Raw genomic sequence first — 12,058 nt, 5'->3', positions numbered from 1 at the left:
GGGTACGGCACCCCTGTTTAACTTCCTCCCTTGAGCACCGACCACGCATATGAAGAACGAGCCATCAACTGCAGGGTGTGACGGGCGTGCTCAACTCGGAACAACAGGCACCCACTCACTGCCACTGCAGACAGGACGTCAGACCCTCCCTGGCTCCAAGAGGCAGCGGCAATGGGGATGCCGGGCGACGGGGGTGGGGGCAAGAGCAGAAGGGAGAGACGGTCACGGCCCGAGACACCCACAGGGCCCCTTCAGAACCACGCTGGGCGTCTCCAGGTGGTGCAGCTACTCAGGGCTTGAGAGCTTTAACCTTTGGGATTGCCAATTGTAATGGGCATGCATTGGTTTTCTTAAATCACAACAAAGCCTAAAAAAGTATTTAAACTGACAATTTTCAAACAACAAAAGCCAGCGATCACTCTGGTGGATGAGACCGCGGTACACCATGCAGGAGAACTCTGTTCTCAGGATGGAGGGGCCCAGATTGCTCTTTGAAATGAAACTAGACAATCTGATTCAAACTAATTTAAGCTGGGAGAGGGTGGAGTGGGTGGGTATAGATGGAACAAGATTGGCCATGGCATCAGGTAAATGGGGCTCATTATTTAATAAGCTTGAAATTTTCCATAATAAAAAGTGTCTTAAGAATTTAAATCAGGCCCCACTGCCCTGCAGGAAGTCCCAGGGGCCGTTGAGGCCAGGCTCTTGCCTGCGTTAAAGCCGGCTTCCGTCTAACAGTCACTGGACGTGGGGCGACCTTCTCTTGCGTGCACTTGGTCCAGGGAGACCCTCCTAACGAGGGAGGAGGAGAGGAAACCTAGCGAAGCTGTACAGACCAGGCGCTTCGAGGAGCAAACACCAGGGTCTCCGCTAATCGCCAACCCCTTCAGCCTGGAAAGCTGTGCTTCCGCTGGTTTCCTGTGAAGAGGCCACCAGACACTCCAGAATCTCCAAACTCTGGTTTGTTTTTAGGAAAGTTCCATTGCTTCTGGCTTTAGTTTGGCTGCCATAAAGACACAGTTCCTTCATGCTGGGGTAACTCACTCCACACCAACTGCATTAAAAGAAGGCTTCGTTATCTGTTTGCCCCATCAGCGTTCAGATGGGTAAACACACAGGTGTGTAGCAATGCACTGATTTCACCCCCTCCTCTGCCCCACAACACTGATAACTGTACCCTTCTACACAACGAGCATGTCTCTTATCAAAGGATTTTTTTTTAAACCCGTCCATTATTATACACACATGTATATCCCGGCCACTTCATGTGGGATCTTCCTTGTATGCCCCACGCTGGGAGGAGAGTCTAACTCACTGGACCACCAGGGAAGGCGCTCCAACCCTGATTTTAAAACAAACACGATATTGTGTAGCAGAACCACACTATCTCAGCGCCATTCAGGGCCCAGCTGTGACAGAGAGGTTACCCAGGGCAACTTCTGGAGGCCTTTAAAAACTTCATGAGCCGGAAAATTCAAGTCATCGTTTTCATGTGAATGGGATGCCCCCAGTGCGCCCAGCTCTTCACAAACGCGGACACTGAAGCGCAGCGGGGCCGGGTTACCTGGCAAAGACTACGCCGTGGACACGCGGCGGCTGCGGCGTCAGGGTGCACCAGACCTTCCCTGGGGAGGGAGACCCCAAACCCACAGGGCCGCACGGGCCTTGCCCTCTGTGAGGCCACAGCGAAAGCAGTGACGAGTCAGAGGCCGTCTCCCCAGGAAAGGACGTGCAGACCACAGTGAGTAAGGTACCTGGTGGCTTCACAGATTCCCTCCCAACCCCCGCCCTCCAACATCCCAGGCTTAAACCCTCTGTTCAGACTTTAAAGAACCTCTGCTGAAAGCCAAGGACAAATTTTAAAAGGACTATTTACAGAAAACACAACGTGCCTAAACCTGGTCCAGATGATAACATTTCGTGGACACAGACGATGTCCTGGCTCCTAAGGGCACTGCCAGCCTTTGTGGTCCTGGCTCGGCTCTTCATTCACTTCCCTGACACTTCCGGCCCTGCGTCACACCCTGTGGTAAAGAGCCACCTCCTGGAAATGCTGGGATCGAAGCCAGTCATTTCAAGGAGCAGGTGAAATTCAGAGAACTCTGGAAAGCAATTTTGCAAGAGCAGTTTCAAAATGGGAGAAAAAGTTTTTCTTTGGGTACAAAACCCTTGCTCCAGAATGTGGCAGAGGTCTTAGACAGAGCTTTTCACAGACATTTGATTTAGCATTATTTATATTAGCAAAAGAGTAAAAAGCACCCCGTGTAAGTAAATTATGGTACAACCATTAAGACTAGAACCACTGAAAATCATTAACAGGAAGTTTTGCAAAGATGTTTTACGTTAAGTGGGGAAAGACTTCTGTGATAAAAGCAGGGCGCAAAGTTTAAAACATGAAAGCTGTATTTTAAAACGTGCTTAGAGAAAGCTGCAAAACGCAAAGGAGTAAAAGGTGGTTTTCTCCATGAGAGGGGAATTCTGAGTGGCTGTTATTTTTTCATCCTCTTTATGCTTTTTTGGTGTCTGCATTTTCCACACGTGCAGCATGCGCCGTTTTCCCTTTACCTTTTTCTTCTGACTGCAAATATTAATACTGGCTTGCTGTAAAAAGACTCAAGCATTATAGAGAATGAAAACTCCTCCTACAGGGACTGCCCTTGTGGTCCGGTGGTTAAGACTCTGCCTTGCAATAAAGGGATGAGGGTTCGAACCCTGGTGGGGGAACTAAGATCCCACAGGCTCTGGAGCAACTGAGCCAGCATGCCTCAATTACAGAACACGTGCTCCCAAAGAGAGATCCCCGGGGGCGCAAGGAAGAGCCACGTGCCTCAGCTGAGCCCCAACGCAGCCCAATACTTAAATAAATAAAGGCTAAAAAGAGAAAAGGGCTCCTCCCATAATCCCACCACCCAGAGGCAACTACTCCCCAAAGGTCATTACCAATGATGACTTGGCGTCCCTTCTTCCAGATGTTCCCCAACAGGCATTACCTTCATAATCATATAACTCCTTTTAAAGGAATAATCCGTATGAGGCCACATGTATGAAAGGTCCAGAAAGGTCTGTGGTGGCAGGGGTGGGACACGGGAGCAGCCGCACATGGTACGCGGGAACTTTCTGGGCTGATAGAAACACTGTCCACCCCCTGGACTGCAAGATGGTGCCATGACTCTGTACTAAAAAAATTTGGAAAACTGAATGATTCGCTTAAAACCAGGGCATTTTATGATATGGAAGTCACACCTCTATGAAGCAGCTGGAAAAGAAAACACACACACGCCAGAGCCAGCAGGTCTGCAGGCCCCAGGGCTGCCCCGCCTCCGCCCGGCTCCATGCCCGGCTCCTCTCGGGAGCACATGGCAAGACCATGCAGCAGGAACACAGGAAGCTGGCGGCCTCTCAGGATCACTGGACAAGCAGCCTGCCCGGGGAGGCTGAGCAGGTAACAGGGCGTGCGTGTTGTGTGAGGCCCAGTGTACAAGGAAGCAGGAGAGCACTCTGTGTGTGTGTGTGTGTGTGCGGGCGTGTTGTGTGAGGCCCAGTGTACAAGGAAGCAGGAGAGCACTGTGTGTGTGTGTGTGTGTGTGTGTGTGTGTGTGTGTGTGTGTCAGGCCCAGTGTACACCGGATGCAGGAGAACACTGGGTGGGTGGGTGTGTGTGTGTGTGTGTGTGTGTCAGGCCCAGTACACACAGGATGCACGAGAGCACTGGCTGTCTGTGTGTGTATCTCTGTGTGTGTGTATGTGCGTGTGTGTGTGTCTCAGGCCCAGTGTACACAGGATGCAGGAGAGCACTGGCCCCTGAAAGGCGGCTCATGGGGCTCGGGTGGAGCTGCCAGCTGGCCTCAGACAAGCGGCCGAGGAGACAGAGGCCTGGCCCGACCGCCCACGTGCCCCACGGGGCTCAGGAGGCTGCAGAGCAGGACAGCTGGGAACACTGCTCTCATTCAGCAGAGGCCACGAGCTGCCCCGACAAGGTGCCACCCCCTGGGCGTCCTTGGAGCTAAGAAGAGACGGGCCAACGTTACAAAGAGGAACGTGACAGCAAGCCATCGGAAGAGGGGAGTGGAGACCAGGCACACGCAAAAGGCACAAGGACCACAGACTGGAGAAGGGCAAGCGGGCTGCCTGAGGGCGCAGGAGAGGCCCTTTCACCGAGACAGCAACTGGCAACTATATATCCAAAGCTTCTGCAGTGCTCCTACCCTTCTAGGATCTAACCTAAGAAATCACTCACATTTATGCACAAATACGCCCACCCTTTTGCTGCCAAAAAAGAGAAATAACTTCCCAACAACAGGAAAATGATCAAATAGTATGTATTATTGCCATGTCTGTGAAGAGCGTCCTTAAGTGAAAGTGAAAGCTGCTCAGTCACGTCTGACTCTTTGTGACCCCGTGGATTCTACAGTCCATGGAGTTCTCCGGACCAGAATACTGGAGTAGGTAGCCTTTCCCTTCTCCAGAGGATCTTCCCAACCCAGGAACTGTACTGGGGTCTCCTGCATTACAGGCAGAGTCTTTACCAACTATCACGGAAGCCCAGGGCATTCTTAAAAACATGGGGCAATTATCTTATGTTAAATTAGCAAAGTCGGATATAAAAATTTAACCTCAACTAAGAAGTGAGTGAAAGTTGCTCAGTCGTGTCCAACTCTTTGTGACCCCGTGGACTATACAGTCCTTTCCCTTCTCCAGGGGATCTTCCCAACCCAGGGATCAAACCCAGATCTCCCGCATTGCAGGCAGATTCTTTACCAGCTGAGCCACAAGGGAAGCTTTTCAACTAAGAAAAAGTTCTTAGTTTCTTTTTCAACTAAGAAAAAGATGTCCAAATCCTGGAGAGAAACAGTAAGTGAAAACGTCAGCAGTGTTTTTCTTTGGGTAGGGAGATTAAGAGATTCTTTTTCTCCTTTTATCTATTTTTCAGAACTTTCCAAATTTTTTATAAAAGTATTTCTCAATCTCTAAAAAGTCTATGATCCACCTGCCAATTGGATTCTGTTAACTTTACCCTCTAGGGTTTGTACTGTGTAGAAATTACGCTTTGTTTTCCAGACATAAAATTCTAATCCTGAATGCGCTCTCTCAAATTACAGCCCCACTGATTGAAAACTGATGGCCACACACATGATGACCGTGAGCCCTCCGAGCAGTGCTACCTGGCCAGCCCACCTCGAATAATCTCTATTAGGAGCATATAAAACTTACAAAATTTCTATCATCCTTTGGGAAACAGGGCTTCCCTGGTGGCTCAGCTGGTAAAGAATTCGCCTGCAATGCGGGAGACCTGGGTTCGATCCCTGGGCTGGGAAGATCCCCTGGAGAAGGGACAGGCTACCCACTCCAGTATCCTGGCCTGGAGAATTCCATGGACTGTACTGTCCACAGGGTCGCAAAAGTCGGACACAACTGAGCAACTTTCATGTCACTTTCTTTTGAAATAAGGATTTTGTAGCAGTTGTTGCTTTGTTTTATGCGAGAGAAAAAAATACTGACAAATTTAAAACCAAACAGTCTCTGGTCAGGACCGGACAGAATCCTTGAGGGAACCTCGCGTCACCGAGAAGGAACTTGGAACCACACGCTCTTTCTGCCCTCCTAAGAGTCTTCTGTGGACACAACAATCCAGCTGAGTGAGTCTCACAGACGTGCCCCAAGGATGCCACCCCAGGTTCAGGGTCAGAGGCAGTTCAGCTGACAACTGGAGGCCGTGGGGGCTCGCTTCCTGCCCCTCCTGCCCCTCCGCCGGGCAGTCTCCATGCCAGGGCTGCCCCACGGCCACCCGAGCTATCTGCCAGGAACTGCAGTAAAAGGACAAAGTGTACACACATTTAAGAACTAGAGGACGTGTCTGGTGGTCCAGGGGTCAGGAGCCTGCCTGCCAACACAGGGGACAAAGATTGGGCCCCTGGTCCAGAGAGACGCCCTGGCAGCCAAGCCAGTGCTCCCCCGCGACTGAAGCCCAGAGTCCCCGCTACTGCAAGGCCCAGCGCAGCCAAACGAACGAACAAAAGGAACTAGAGCAGACCCCAGGTCTGCTCTCTAATCAGGACCCTCTCACCGGTATGCTAATGAGCTTTCTTCGATGTGGGAGACAGAGCTAAGGGGGAGGGTGTGTGTGCGCGCTCAGTTGCGCCCACTCTGCGACTGCAGCCCGGCAGGCTCCCCTGTCCGTGGGATTCTCCAGGCAAGAACGCGGGCTAGGTTGCCACACCCTCCTCAAGCCATCGTCCCAAGCCAGGACTCAGGGATCAAACCCACGTCTCCTGGGGCTCCTGCACTGGCAGGTGGATTCTTTATCACTGAGCCGCCTGGGAAGCCCCTGAGTGGGGGGTGGTACTTGGCAAACCCGAGCCTCTGCTGTGGGCTGGGTGGGACTTTGGATGGGGTTAAGGGCCAACCCACCTATCAGCCAACTGAGTGTTTGGGGGCCACAGTCTATAGAGGGATGGGAAGTCTCCCGTCTCCAAGTGATCAAACCTAAGATCGAGGCTGCACGCCTGCCGTTTTTAAGGGAGGAGTGTGCCCTGGTGGGGATGAGTCGCCAGCACAGACAGGACCGCAGGGGCTGCCCCAGGGGCGACAGCAAACGCACAGAGAGCCTCCTTTCTGCTGGCACTTTCTCCCTGGGAGGGGCCCGGTCCAAGCAACTCTGACTCCTCGCAGTCAATCAATCTGAAAGTGTCCTCTCCTCTCCTCCTCCCTCCCACCCTCTGGCGCATCTGATGAATATTCTCCTACTCCTGTTGCTCAAAATGAAGGGTGTTCAGAGCCTGAAATAAATACATTATTTCCCCACTCCAGCACCCTCCTTAACCCACAAAGCCCAGAGGTTAAAAGCTCACAAACTTTTCCTCTCTGAACCACGAATCGAAACCTGGGGGCCCCTGTGACAACTGATCAAACAAAGATGCAAAGCGTCTCACGTCTCCTACTTCCGATAGCTGCTTTTCATTCTATGTTCAACTGCAGATGACTCACATTACAAGCTGCCCAGTGACCTGACCAACTTTACTCCCTGGTTGGCCAACAGAAGATGGGGGATGGGAAGGGGACACCGTTGTTTTCGGGGTCTGCTAGCATAGCCGTGCTCACGCCGGAACCTCTCTCCCACCCACGAGCCGCATGGACACCAGTAACTCTGCAGTTCCCTTTCCTGCCAGCTTCCTTCGCCAGGGTGGTGAGCACGTCCACCCTCACAGCCCTGCAGCCAGCCACCCGCCCCCTCTCCACCAGCTCTGAGACTGGGCCCCTTCTCCAGGTGCTGGGTCAGATCCTCTAGGCTGCCCAGGGCCTGGGCGGGAGAGCGCCATACCCTGGAACCATCTGGAGGGTGGAGGAGGTGAGGGCCACCGGCTACCCTCTGCAGCTGGAGAGACCAGGGCAGCGGAAGAAGGCCAGGACACCAGACACTGCTCCAGGCCCCAGCACAGTGCCCCTTCTGACGTCTCCACCTGGCTTCCGTCTGGGCCATGCGGCTGGCCAGGTGGTTTTCAGGCACAGATGGAGCCCTGGTGGCCAAGGCCACCGGCCCCGGATCCTGGCGTCGCCATAATGCCTGACAGGCACAGAGCGGGCCAGCCTATCACCGAGGGGCCTGCAAGACCACGCATCCCAGGGCCGGAGCCGGAGGGTAGAGGAACAGAGCGGGGCCTGGGTGCTTGAAAATTCTGACCGCAGCCAAGAAAGAGCAAGGCACTGGTGTGATGAGGCTGCCTCCAAGGCCGGGCTTGGACCATGGACACAGAGAGAGGGCTCCAGGATGGCCACGCTGCTGACACGCTGCCCACGCTGGGGACGCGGCCTCATCTCTGTCCTGCCAACACACCCACAGAGAGAGGGAATAAGCGGGTCTTCAACGTGCATCACGACATGTCTACACAACACGGTATCACCAAACAGCAAAAATCGGGCATAAGAAGAAAAGCCGATGCGCTACAAAAACTGTGATTATAAGTTACACTGACCAAGGGACTTCTGCGGGCCAGACCCTGTTCTAAGTCCTTTATTTACACGTGTTAGCTCACTTGGTCCTCACAACCTGCCTGAGACAGCCTCTGCTGTTCATCTTATTTTACAGACAAGAGGACTGAGGAACAGAGAGGCTAAGGAGCTTGTCAAAGATCACAAAGCTAGTAAGCGGCAGGGCTGCAATGTGAACCCAGGCAACCAGAGTCCAGAGGCCACGTTTCTGACTCATGGAACACTGCCGCCCACAGTGTAATACAGGCGTTCTAGCATCTACGGATATACCCTCCAAACAATCCAGTGACAAGAAAAGACGAGAGAGAAACACTCCAAATAACAACCGGGTTGTCTAAGTAGTGGGAATAAGGTAATTTTAATTTATCTTCTACTCTATTTCTAACTTTCTACAATTTACAAAATTAGGAGGAGACTGTGGCTATTATCATTCATATGTCCTTAAAAAAAAAGAAAAAGATACTCAGTTTGCCAGCACTAGGGACTGCCAGTAATCGGTCCCAGCAAGTCTAATGAAACCCTCAGCTGGTTACTGAACTTCCCACCCAACTAGCACACGTTTCTTAACCTATGAAATGGGAGGACACTTCCCAACATCAGAGACTTGTTGGGATTGAAACTGGAGCACAGGAAGAGCTCCTGGCATAAATCATGACATCCTTTCCTGGGGGCCCAAAATGTTACTAACAGCTGCCACTTCTTGATGCCCACCCTACTGGGCATGTAACATACATGCCTAGTCAACTCTTCCTCATTCCCTAGGGCATCAAAGAAGTAAATGAAGTCCAGGAACTTGCCTGGAGCCATGGTGCCTGGAAGAAGCTGACCAAGATTCAGGTCACGTCTGCCCACCTGCAGGCCCCCTCCCCTTCCATCTCCTTCTCCTTCCAGGGCAAGTTCCAGGTGAAGATGGACAGGCGGCCACCACCACCATGGGCTTCTCATCACCACTGCTCTCTTTTCAACCATTTCAGGCTCCTTAGGACCCAGGGAGCAGAGTGCACGCCTCACGCTAACACGATTACAATGCAGGTCTCGGGACCCCTCGGTTGAATTATCCCCCAACGATCCTTACGTCAGTCCAAGTTCATAGACAGGCTGATGCTGGTTAAGTCTTGGGAGTGCACTTCGGCCCTTGCCTCTTAAAAGCTGTACCTAGGAGCAGCTCTGAATTCAGGCGGAAAGATTAGCTGCCGTTCGGTACTTTGAACTCTAGGTCAGAGTCATGTGGTGGTCTTTTAATATACAGTTGGCCTTCCGACACTAGCCCTGCCCAGGTCACCCTATCAGAACAAAAAGCTCAGTCTCAGGAGGCCTGGATGGGTAACAGAAACGCCACTGCTGTGGATTATGGTCTGGACCAGTGGAGAACAAGTGTCCACCTGCAAAACCAGACATTGGAGAGCTTCCCAAGAGGCACCTTCAAAGAAGGAACAGTAAGCCACATGGCCAGGCTCTGATGTTGCTTCCTGACCCGCTGACGTGGGGGGCAGGGGGAACCCTGATTTAGGAAACCAAACAGGTGAGCATTCCAGTCCTTTCCCAGAGTCCCCCACCCCCTGAGACCTCCTGCCAAGAATAACCACATATGGCAGAAGAATTTTTCACTTAAAAAAAAATATTAATTTTTTTAAAGTTCGTTATATCAACCCTAACGGTGTGTCTGACATACAAAAAGTCAGTGTTACTGACTGTCTACTTCCAGAGTGTCCCTACAATCTAGGAGCAAAGGCCAGGCGCCGAGATCATCTGCTGACGCAGGAGGGGGGACAGTGCCTGGAGAGGATCACAGTTCACCCCATCACCCCACAAACCAGAACACTGGACCCAACACGACAGAAGCTGGCCCAAGACCCCGTGGAAGCAAAAGCCCTCAAAAACTACCCTTTTACACTTCTGCAGCGTCAGCTGATATTTAGGCCTGTGTTGGGAAATCTCGTAGGTCTGAAGGATAATGGGGCCAGGGAGGGAAAAGTAACTAAAATGCAGACACTCGCCACATATGACTGGGAAAGACAAGCCGGGAGTCCACAAGAGGTTACGAAGAGCCTCACTGGCACCATCGGCACATGCCTGTCTACGGAATTACAGAAAGGGATGTTTATTATTTGTAGGAATTCTCTCTGCTATTATATGACTCATTCCTGCATGCCAGGAATGCTCTCATCTGGCAACAAGCAAAGACTGCCGAATTACAAAGTTTGTAACAATTATCATTGCCTGATACATGATAGGCAGCAAGTCAGCTGGTGGAGCAACTGTTATTGTGCCTCTCATTATTACCAGCTGTTCCTCCTCTGCTTGAAGGCCTTAAGGATGCTGTCGTCCAAGCTCATCAACCTCCAGCCACCGAACTGCTTAGAAATGCTCACGGAATTGGCGAGTTCCCAAGGAGAATCCACCACAGGGGTCTGGGTGGATTAGGGCACCAGGAAGGGGACTGGCAGGGGCAGAGGCAGAAACAGGTGGTGGAGCGGAGAGAACGACAGCCAGGTAAAGGAGGACTACAGCTGAGAGAAAAAGGATCTCCTGAACGAGGCGGCAGGCGGGCAGCCTTGAAGAGCAGGGTGACAATCCTATGCGTGGTGACAACCCGAATCCCGTGTTGGGAAGGGTGGAGAGGACCAAATCAAAGGATACCCTAGCCTGCAGGCGAGCAGCACCCAAGGGCCTGCAGCGCCCCCAGCAGGGTTCCTGGAGCCTCAGACAGAGCGGCAGGGCAGGCGGCAGCCCCGCTCCACACAGGAGGGCGCGGGCCGGGGGGTCGGCGCCCGGGGCCGCACGGCCACCCGTGACAAGGCTGGGGCTGGGCGTGAGCACACCTCTGCACAGGACAGCCCGGAAACATCAGCAAGGGTGCGCCTGACTGCACTGCCTCCACTGCTCTCGGGATGACTCGAAACTGCCTCAATTTATGTGAAGCGAACCTCAGGGTTCTCCCCTACCAAAGCCTGTGATTATCATGTAGATAATAGCTAACGCTTACTGAGCATTTTACTTTTATTGTGTCAGTAATGCTGCGAAGCATTTAAACTTATTACTTACCGTAATTACCATTTTATTATTATGTCTCTCCAGCCCCATACCAACCCCCGCCACAAGCCACTCCTGGGGCTCACCTGCCCCATCTGTTTCCTGTGCCAGCTCCCTCCTTTCTCCACGGCTTTCCAGACTCAAGCTTATCACCCCTCGCTGACTGCACCCTTCAAGGGTCCCTGGGATACAGACAGAGCCACCAGCCCTCTCTGCTCCTTCCTTTAAACGCGCTCTTCCTTCCACCTGGGAGGCTATTCCCTCAGCTCAAGCCCCGCCCTCCCTGACTGTCGCTGCCCCGTGGCAGCAAGCCTCGCTGGGCACAGTGACCATCTGCTGGTATCCGTCTCCACCTGTGCTTCCCTGATGGCTCAGACAATAAAGAATCTGCCTGCAACGCGGGAGACCGGGGCTGGATCCCTGGGTTGGGAAGATCCCCTGGAGGAGGGAACAGCTACCCTCTCCAGTATCCTGGCCTGGAGAATCCCATGGACAGTCCACGGGGTCGCAAAGAGTCGGACATGACTGAGTGACTTTAACATATCACATCTCCCCCACGAGGCTACAGGTTCAGGAGAGTGAGGGTGATGTCCTTCTTGGTCACCTCGGTATCACCCTGGCCTGGCACGGAGTTTAACTCATGGTCAGTGAATAAATGGCTTCCCAGGTGGCTCAATGGTAAAGAACCCACCTGCCGATGCAGGAAATGCAGCAGATGCAGGTTTGATCCCTGGGTCAGGAAGATCCCCTGGAGGACGGCATGGCAACCCGCTCCAGTATTCTTGCCTGGAGAATCCCATGGACAGAGGAGCCTGGTGGGTTACAGTCCATGGGGTCGCAAAATAGCTGGACGCGACTGAGCGACTGAGCACACACACACACAGTCAATCAACATTCACGGGGCAAACTGGGGGCTCTTTCCTCTGCCTGAGCGCCCGTCCTGCAGGGCCCTCCGCTCCCACGTGGGTGCAGCAGGAAGGTGTGGGGAGGACAGTCTTTGTGAGCGCACGGGGAGGCCCAGGGTGCCCAGACCTGCAGG

The 12,058-nt window shown here is 52.8% G+C and overlaps 1 protein-coding gene across 4 annotated transcripts in view; it reads right to left on the bottom strand.

The window, feature by feature from the left end:
• CAPZB (capping actin protein of muscle Z-line subunit beta) overlaps positions 1–12,058 on the bottom strand; it is a 138,751-nt gene that overhangs the window by 93,474 nt on the left and 33,219 nt on the right. The gene's annotated exons all lie outside the window — the stretch shown is intronic.

This window comes from Bos indicus x Bos taurus, chromosome 2 (genome assembly GCF_003369695.1).
Source record: "Bos indicus x Bos taurus breed Angus x Brahman F1 hybrid chromosome 2, Bos_hybrid_MaternalHap_v2.0, whole genome shotgun sequence".
NCBI lineage: Eukaryota > Metazoa > Chordata > Mammalia > Artiodactyla > Bovidae > Bos > Bos indicus x Bos taurus.
The sequence above is the reverse complement of the archived record's forward strand: the minus strand, read 5'-3'. Positions and strand labels throughout refer to the sequence as shown.